The sequence below is a fragment of the Trichechus manatus genome, unplaced genomic scaffold, assembly GCF_000243295.1.
Source record: "Trichechus manatus latirostris isolate Lorelei unplaced genomic scaffold, TriManLat1.0 scaffold00255, whole genome shotgun sequence".
NCBI classification, from domain to species: Eukaryota; Metazoa; Chordata; class Mammalia; order Sirenia; family Trichechidae; genus Trichechus; species Trichechus manatus.
Window position 1 is genome coordinate 1,458,832 of NW_004444191.1, and position 10,105 is coordinate 1,468,936.

The window sequence follows — 10,105 nt, forward strand, 5'->3', positions numbered from 1 at the left end:
TCCCTTCCTCTTGTCACCTCTGTCCACATCATCACGTGTCTCTTCCGAGTTTTCACATCCTCTCCTCCCATCCACGTGTTCTTCCCAGTTACTCAATTCCATTGGTCCTTCACCTCCTTTATTTTTCTTTCCATCTTCCATGTTTGCTACCTCCTAACTCATTTCCTCCCTCCTCATTCTCTGCCCATTGTCTCCTCCACTCTTCTCCCTCTTGACTCCTAGGATACTGTTTTCCCCTGTTACCCGGATCCTTACTGTCTTAGTCAGCTAGTGCTGCTCTAACAGAAATACCACATGTGGATGGTGTCTCGGTCACCTAGCGCTGCTCTAACAGAAATACCACACGTGGATGGTGTCTCGGTCACCTAGTGCTGCTGTGACAGAAATACCACACGAGGATGGTGTCTCGGTCACCTAGTACTGCTCTAACAGAAATACCACACGTGGATGGCTTTAAAAAAGAGAAATTTATTCTCTCACAGTCTAGTAGGCTACAAGTCCAAATTCAGGGCATCAGCTCCAAGAGGAGGCTTTCTGTCTCCGTTGGCTCTGGAGGAAGGTCCGTTTCATCAATCTTCCCTTTGTCTGGGAGCATCTCAGCACAGGAGCCTCGGGTCCAAAGGACACGCTCTGCTCCTGGTGCTGCTTTCTTGGTGGTATGAGTTTCCCATGTGTCTCTGCTCACTTCTCTCTTTTATATCTCAAAAGAGATTGGCTTAAGACAGTATCTAATCTTGTAGGTTTCATCAATATAACTGCCACTAATCCATCTTATTACATCATGGTGATAGAATATACAACACAGGGAAACCACATCAGATGACAAAAGGTAGACAATCATACTATACTGGGAATCATGACCTAGCCAAGTCGACAGGTATTTTGTGGGACACAATTCAATCCATGACACTTACTCTCAGATTTTCCCTCTATCTCTCCCTTTCTGACTCTCTCTTTCTTCCCTTTCTTCTTCTTTTCTACCTTTCCAACCTTAACCTTCCTTTCTCCTCTCCCCAGCTCTCTCTTCTTTCTTTACTCCCTTCACCCTCACCTATGCAAGACAGGTAGAAAACCAAATGAGTGGAAGAAGATGGAGACATGTGAGGGAGATCCACTAGGCGAAGCAGGCGGAGAACTAGGCACAGATAGACTTGGGATGTTGACAAAGATCCTGCCTCTAAGCCAAAATAGAGAGCCCTGGAGAATGAGCTGTGAGGCGAGGAAAAAGACAGCCCTGCCCACCCCCTCCACTCCCACATCCTGTTCCTCAGAAAACACAGGCATCCTGAGACCTGACACAGTGTAACCTCGTGGAAAAGAGCATGGGCAGACTCTGGAGCCAAGATGTCTGGGATAAAAGCTTGCCTTTGCCATTTACTACTTGTGTGACTTAGGACAATTAATTAACTGCTCTGTGCCTTGGTTTCTTTATGTGTTAATATGGGGACAAAAGCAATACTTTCTTCTTAGATTTATTGTGAAGATTGAGTTAATATATGTTAAGTGTTTGGCACAGAAATGCTGTGTAACTGTTGTTGTTGTTGTTGGGTGCTGTTGAGTCAATTTTCAACTCATAGCAACCCCACGTGACAGAGTAGAATTGCCCCACAGGGTTTTCTTTATGGAGCAGTTCATCAGGTCTTTCTCCTGTGGAGTCACTGGTTGAGTTCAAACTGCCTACCTTTCGGTTAGCAGCAAAGTGCTTAACCAGTTACCTACTGGTTTTTGGTTTTTTTGGCCCAGAAGCTAAAAGCCCAAACTGATCAGTCCTTTGTCCTTTGTCTCCTTGGAGCTGTCCGTGGTTCTGAAGGCCTCTGTTTGCACCTTCTATCCATGGAGTCATGGAGTCCTGATGGCGCAATGGTTAAGAGCTCAACTGCCAACCGAAAGGTCGGTAGTTCGTATCCACCAGCCTCTCCTTGGAAACCCTATGGAGCAGTTCTACCCTGTCCTATAGGGTTGCTACAAGTCGGAATCAACTCGAAGGCAAAGGGTTTTGGTTCTTCCCTGGAGTCAGAGGGGCTTGGTCTCTGGTAATGGCAGCTCAAATCCATGAGCTTTCACTGTGTACCAAGGGCTGTGTTAAGCGCATTCCCTACATTTATCTCACCTATCCTCACTACCTGGGAGGCAGATATTGTCATCTCTGTTGTACAGATGAGAAAATGACATTTGTTTGAGTTGGCACAGGTCAGGTGGAGCTGGAGTTTTAACCCAAGTTTTGCTGATTCCAAAGCCTGCACTTTTTCTAGGACACTGTGCTCTCTCACAATGTCATACTGTGTCTTGAGTCCTCGTCCTACCTCTGAATTCCTAATTCCCTTATATCAACCACCTGTTCCTGCTAGCTGCTGCTGTTTTGACCCAGTCAACTCCCATGGCAGGCCAGGAAATGATCACTTATTGTATGTTGGCTGTTTGATACTCCCATAGCCATAGGTCATATTATCAAGGTATCACAGTGTGTTGTAATTGACTGCATGTGGGTCTCTCTCACCAGGTAAGTTTAAATTCCTTTGAGGCAGGGGATAGCTATAATTTACACTGATTGTACAGGAGATACTCATTAAATGTCTGTTACATTGAACAAATTTCTGTCCTCTCTTGGAAACTCTGGTGGCACAGTGGTTAAGAGCTACATCTGCTAATCAAAAGTTGGCAGTTCGAATCCACCAGGTGCTCCTTAGAAACTCTATTGGTCAGTTCTACTCTGTCCTATACTGTCACTCTGAGTCAGAGTCGACTCGGCAGCAATGGGTTTTAGTAACCTTCTAATACAGTAGCTTGTCTCACTCTGGTATTTCTTGACTCTGTAGGTGCTCCTTTTCCTCCACCTGGGTCTCTGCCATCCCTGCACCCAACTTGGATCACTGGCCACTCTGCCTGGTTTCATTGGTCTGTTAATAGGGATTTATTCATCAATCAATGCATTGAGCCCCTGAATGCCCAGCTCTATGCTAAGTGGAAGCAGATAGCATGGTCCCTGCACTCAAGGCATATAAAGTCTTCTATAAAGATATAATTATCATATGCGACAGTCAGTGAGCAATTAATACCACGCTGTATGTGGGATCAGCGCAAGTGCAGTAGGAGTGCGAGAGGGAGAGGAAAGCGAGCCTTGGAGAGTGAACAGGATCTAGATGAGAAGCTGAGAAAGTAAGACACTTCAGGCGGGGGCAATAGTATCCTTCACCTCCAGAGGGGCTTAGTGGGGGCGTGTGTGTGCAGGTGTGCATATGTCCATGTGTGTCCACATGTGTGTATGTTTGCATGCATGTGTGTGTAAGTCCATGAGTGTGTGTCCAAACGTATGCACGTGTGTATCCATGTGTGTATGGGTGGAGATGGTGGATGGTGGATGGGAGAAGTGAGAGCACTAGCAGACGGGCAAGTTTTATGGAGGAGGGGACAGATGGTGGAGGGCTTGGGGAGCAGAAACAGCAGTGTGGATGTGACATGGTAGGAAATTTGGGAGCATCAAAAATGCTCCTGAATTGGACAGCAGTGGGATCGGACTGTGTTTTAGAAATATCCTGCCAGCCGCACGTAGGGCCAGTGGGAGGGCAGATCCTGGGGGCAGTCCACAAGTCAGAAGGCTATCTGTAGGAGTCAGAGCAGAGGGGTGGGCCTTGGATTCAAAAGGTGGCAGTGGAGAAGAGAAGGAAAGTGTCCACTGTGGCAGAGCTATGCCGTGGTCCAGCCAAGGTGGGCCCAGTGGGAATAACAAAGCACAAACAGCCAAAGGTCCCTGCTGAGGGCTGCATTCTTCTCGCCCCACTCCCCACAGCACTCCTTGGTCCCCAGCGGGACGGTCTAGCTGTGAGGGATGGCAGAGGTTTGCAAGATGAAGAGAAGTGGAGAGCTCACCCTTTCACGCACACATCAGCACTGTCATCTGCATGCCATCTCACTCAGTAGCTTTGCCCGGGAACCACATGCGATTTCAGCTGGAAAACCCCAGGCTCTGCAGCTCCAGCTGGCCCAGAAATGATGCTGAAGGTAATTAGAGGATCCTGAGCAGGCGGCAGGTGGATGGTGGCCACATCGCTCTCTGCTGCTTTTCCAGGGTCACTCTGCCAAACCTCTCCAGAAGAGCTGTGTCATTTCAAGGGCTGTGGTTAATGGTGGTTCTATATAAAATCAACTCCATTGAAAACCACAGTCCACTAAGTGCCTGTGTGGGTGTTGGTGACCATGAAGAACATTGGGGTTAAAGTCCGGTCTCCTAACGAAAGCCCAAAGCAACCCAGAAAAACATATGCTGGTGGCTGAGGCCTTGTGGATGTACTTGCCTGTCAAGTGGATTGTTTCTGTCCCATTGGACACACACCAATGTTCCGTGTGTGACATTCCTCCAGACCTTTATAAAATCTTACACAGCTTCCCAAAGCCCCTTGTCCCATATGACACTAATAATACCTTGTGAAGTAGAAAGAGAAGACCACAGTAACTCCATCCATCTGATTGGCTAGGAGCCTGGAGTGTTGGCCTGTAGACTCCCTAACACATGTTCTCTGATAACTACTCATTTAATTGTCTGAATTCATTGTTATCCCATGAGCTCTGTGAGAGTAGTATCAGACCTGTCTTATTCATTGCTATTCTACAAATCCAGCGTAATACTTGGCATTCAACAAATATTTGTATGAATGAATGCCTGAACAATTTGTCTAAGGGTATACAGATGGTTCCTATCAGAACTGGAGCTGGATCCCAGGTCCCATGTTCTCTAATCTAACTATGATTATCATAGAATATTAGAACTAAAAGAGGAATTTAAAAAAATGTAGTTGAGTTGATTCCAACTCATGGCTACCCCCACGGACTCTGCCATGGGCCCCTTGCACAGCCGTCATCACTGACTCTGCTGCAGGGCCTTGCATACCCGTCACCACTGACTCTGCTGCAGGGCCTTGCATACCCGTCACCACTGACTCTGCTGTAGGCCCCTTGCACACCTGTCACCACTGACCCTGCTGTAGGCCCCTTACATACCTGTCATTACTCACTCTGCTGTTGGCTCTGCCACAGGCCCCGCCCGAGCTTCTCTCTGTCTTTAGTGTTACAGCCCATGACCTATGTTACAGCTCTTCTAGGAGGTTCTGTGCCTCCTCTCTCTCAACTTCTTCTCTCTTCTTGCTTTTCCTCCTTTCTGCTTTTTTCTTCCTTCTGAAACCTCTGTGGGGTTGGCTGCATAAATAAGCAAACTCCTTGTCAATTTCAAAGCATGGCCCTCCCACCAGGGCCACAAACTGACCAATGCGCTCTGAGTAAAGCACTTAATTTGCAAGGTCTACTATAGTTGCTTCATTTGCATAAGTATATCAACCAATCTCTGCAAGGTGCATAAAATAGACCAATCACAGGGCAGGCTGCAGCCCAGAGCCAGACAAAAAAATATCAAACATCAAGTTGCTTACCGCTTACCCAGGAAATGTCAGTCAACCTGGGCAAAAGTAACAAAACCTCTGAGGTAAAAAACTAGGGTAAATGTAACTCCTCAAGGCTTAGGGGAAAAGTCTGTCAAGCTATTTTTCCAAAGAACCAAAGCAAAAGACCACAGAAAGGAACTCACTTCACCACACGCCCCCAGAGACTCTGATGTAATTACTTCGGAGAAAGCCCTGGGCCTCTAACGCACAGCCGGAATTGACAACGCTGCCACAGAGCACCGCTACTCACAGCGTGGCCCTCAGACCAGAAGCAGGGCCTCTTCTGGGCTTGTGGTAGGAACGCAGAACCTCAGGCCCAGCCCCAGACCTGCTTCGTCAGAATCTGCAGCTTAACAAGGTTCCCAGGAGATTCACTGACCTAGCGCAGAACTGCACTGGTTCACAACCCCGGCTACTGGTAGAATCCCTCAGGTAGCTTTCAAAATGGCCCGTTGGTGGGCCTCACTCACCACCAAATTAGCCAGACTCTCCATGCCCTGGGGTCGTATTTGTAAGGAGCTCCCTGAGTGACTGCAATTTGCGGCCATGGCTGAGGTGGCACTTCATGCTCCCTGACTTGCATTCTAGTCATTATTTTTGTGCGTGACTTTTTCCCCTCCGCTGGACCGTACGTTCCCTGAGGGCAGAGACTGTGGTTCATCTGTTCATTTCTGCCACAGAAAGCTATTAAGCCCCTACTGTGTGGAAAGTGGAAACCATGGTGGTGCAGTGGTTAAGAGCTCGGCTGCTCACCAGAAGGTCGGCAGTTCGAATCCACCAGCTGCTCCTTGGAAACCCTATGGGGCAGTTCTACTCTGTCCTACAGGGTTGCTATGAGTCGGAATCAACTCAATGGCAATAGTTTTTTTGTTTGTTTGTTTTTAATGATTCTGTGAAAAGCACTGGTCTAGGCACTGGGGATACATTTGCAGCCTTTGTTGTTGGAAAAAGACAGTCCTCGTCAAGAAGTTCACGATTTAGCAGAAAGCCACCAGTTGCCGCAAGTCAACTCTGGCTCACGCCGACCCCGTGTGTGTCAAAGCAGAACTGTGCTCTGCAGGATTTTTAGGGGCCGATTTTTTAGAAGTAAATTGTGGCTCGGGTGGGACTCAAACTTCCAGCCTTTTGATCAGCCAAGCACGTTAATCTTTTACATCAAAGTGTAAGAATCAGTCTGTCAGAGGTGTGAGCAGGCCACCAAAGGACACTAGGGCAGGACAGCCTGACTCTTTTGGGGGAAGTCAAGGAAGGCTTCATGGAGGAGGCAGCGTTTGAGCAGCACCATGAAGTGCGAGCAGGATGACTTCACCAGATAGGTAGGATGAGGAGACAAAGTTCTTAGGAAAAGGAACAGCATATTCTTAACCACGGAAGCACATGTACCAAAGGATGGATATACAAAGCTGTCCCTCCCAGGCTTGTACCTAACAGCAGGATGTTGTAAACAGTCTAAGTGTTCATCAGAAGAAGATTGCTAACTAAATTGCCGTCCAGCCTTACAAAGGAATACCAGACAAACAGAAAAAGAGTGACGAGGCTGTTTATGGACTAATACAGAAAGATGTCCAAGATACTGTGTTAAAGAAGCTGGGGGGAAGAGCAGGCCTGACTTGGACCCCAGGACACCCCTCTGAGAACCCCAACACTGGAGCAAGCTGGGCCCCACAAGTACCCCCATGGTCTGCTCAGGGACGTACAGACTTAGTCCCAAGCCCAGCCCAGCCCAGCCCAGCCCAGCCCAGCGCCTTATTCTCTCCTGCAGGGTCTCCTGACAGCCTGGCCCTACCCTCCAGCGGAAGAGGCAGGCGGCAGGTGTGCTTCCCTGAGCACTGGGAAAGGCTCCTCTAAGACCTCCCCCCCGACAGAAACCAAAATGCCAGCATTAAATATTCATTCCTTTGGGTTAAGCGTTCCCTCTCCAGGGTCCTCTTTACAATTCAAATGCTTCTTTGGAGAGGAGCGAGCTACTTGTGGCTCTGAATCAAATGTTCTGGACTGGAATGAATGGAATGAATGGAATGAACAGCAGTCCTGCTCTGCCAGGGGGGAAAGACCTGCTCACCGCCCTTACCATCACCACCCACCCTTCGAGAAGGCCCTTCTGCAGTCCTGCAATCCTCTGTCCCCAGTCAGTTTCCAGACAGGGTGTGTGGGGAGGGGGCACTGGGACAGGATCCATTGTACATCTCTGTTCTGGGAGAACAAACGAGAGAGCCACCAAAATGTGTACTCAGTCCCTGCAGAAACCTTCATTCCTCTACCCATTCAGGCTGGGGGGCTGGGGGAGCACCTGGAGCTGAGCCTTACTGCTGCAAAGAGAGCGGGGCAGCTTGGCTCTGAGCCGGGGAGGGGAGAAGCTGGGCCCCAGGTAGCTGGAGAAGCAGGCTGAGCGTCCCTGAGGAGGCTCAGAGGCTCAGCCGACTGCGAGAGAGCGCTGGCGTCACCTCCTCCAAAGCCTGGATTTTCATTCCAGGCAGGTTTCTGTTTGACTGCGATGCAGAGAACAGTCAGCTGTGCATCCCAGCGAACGAGAGGTGCCTCGATTAACTCATTAACCAGACTGTACTGTTGGGAGCCACTGTGTGCCCGGCACCGTATTAACAAACCCAAAAACCAAACCAGTTACCGTGGAGTTGCCACTTAAACTCGCGGCGACTCTATGTACATCAGAATAGAGCTGTGAGCCATAGGGCTTTTGATGGCTGATTTTTCAGAAGTAGATTGCTAAGCCTATTTTCCAAGGTGCCTCTGGGTGGATTCAAACCTTCAACCTTTCGGTTGGCAGCCAAGGGCATAACCACTTAGGCCACTGAGGTACTCCACCACCGTGTTAGGTACAGCCTTTCTAATGAGGCTTGTCTTGAGCTGCTTTTACCCACCACTCCAGGAACCCTCATCTGCCCCTCAAGTCTCCCCGATTATTTCTGGAAGTTACTAAACAGTTCTCAAGACTATCCCCCCCACAGCAAGTTCTTCTAGCTGCCCCACAGCATCCATCACTCATTCCCCTCCAGGTCTGGCTGCCTCTGGAAAAGAGGTCCAGAAAGAAGGGTGAAGAAGCCCCCCTCTGTTGCCCCCTAGACCCCATGGCATGCCCCCCACGTGGAAGCTCCCATCCTTCCGAGTTGAGAGAACGCCGCCCGCCCAGGGGCAACCACCACCCCTCCTCTCACGGGACCCTAGTGTGGAGACCACCCCATGCCTTCTGCTTGCAAGAGTCAGACACTGGTCCAGGGGAGGGACGAAGGCTTCTACCCCACAGGCCCTCCCCGTCATCCACACAGGACCTTTGCTATCCACATCTATACACAGAACGTGCTGGACTGAGACCTCGGAATTGAGGTTTGACTTTCACTTGGAAACCTTCTGACCCTGGAAGGTTGACAGCGAAAAGTCCAGCCTCCAGGCCCAAGCCTAACCGTCAGGCCGCTGGGCTGAGAACTTTCTCTGGGAAAGGTCAATGAGGCATGCTCCCATTACCAGACCACTGACCTGCCCAGACACCCACTCAGCCTCAACCAGGCTGACTACTGAGGCCGGAGAGCCTGGTCTGGAGAGAGGAGAGGGGGCAGGTCCACCACGAGGGCCCTTTTCTGCTAGTAAGTCATCCAAAGGCCCCGTAAAACAAACTAACAAAAAAAAAAAAAAAACACCATTGCCGTCGAGACAATTTCAATTCACAGCAACCCTATAGGACAGAGTAGAACTGCCCCATAGTGTTTCCAAGGAGCGGCCGTGGATTCAAACTGCTGACCTTTTGGTTAGCAGCCCTAGCTCCTAACCACTGTCCCACCAGGGCTCCCAAAGGGCCCCAGGAGTAGTTTAATCTCCCCAAGTCTCAGTTTTCTCATCTGTAGTTAAAATGGCCGTTGTTTCCTTCAAATGGGTTGGTTAGAATGATCAGCCTTAGCTCCTACCATCCCCTCAGCGCTGGTGATATGCCGTGTGTTTTCTGTACCTTTTTGCTACTCTCCCAAGACAATCTAGCTCTAATTATCTCCCTCATTTTACAGACAAGAAAATTTAGGCTTGGGAAGAAACATCAGCCGTGCTGTTTGGCATAAGGAAGGTGCTCACTAGGTACCAGTTACCATCAAGAAGAATTGACACATTTCAGTTGTGGTGTTGGACTACCAGAATTAACGAATCAGTTTTGGAGGAAGTACAGCCAGAATGCTCCTTAGAAGCGAGGATGATGAGACTTCATCTCCTTTACCTTGGACACATCATCAGGAGGGAACAATCGCTGGAGAAGGACACCATGCTTGGTAAAGTAAAGGGTCAGCAAAAAGAAGGTGACCCTCAGTGCGATGGACTGACACAGTGGCTGCAGCAATGGGCTCAGACATAGCAATGATTGTGAGGATGGTGCAGGACTGGGCAGTGTTTCATTCTGTTATGCAAGAGGCTGCAATGAGTCAGAGCTGACTTGACGGCATCTAACGAGGGAAGATGAGATGGACAACATATAATGATCGCGATCCTCCCAGTTCTGGACGCCTGGGGCAAGGCCTGCCTCTCTCAGGAAGCCTTCCCTGACTACACAGCCCATGGCTATTTGTAGCTCCTCCATCCAAGCTCCTGCCCCTTGAATTACCTTCACTGACCCTGAGTGGCCTTCAGGACCTAGCCCAAGGTCCCCAGTTCAAAGTCATTGTCTTTCCCTCTGGCTC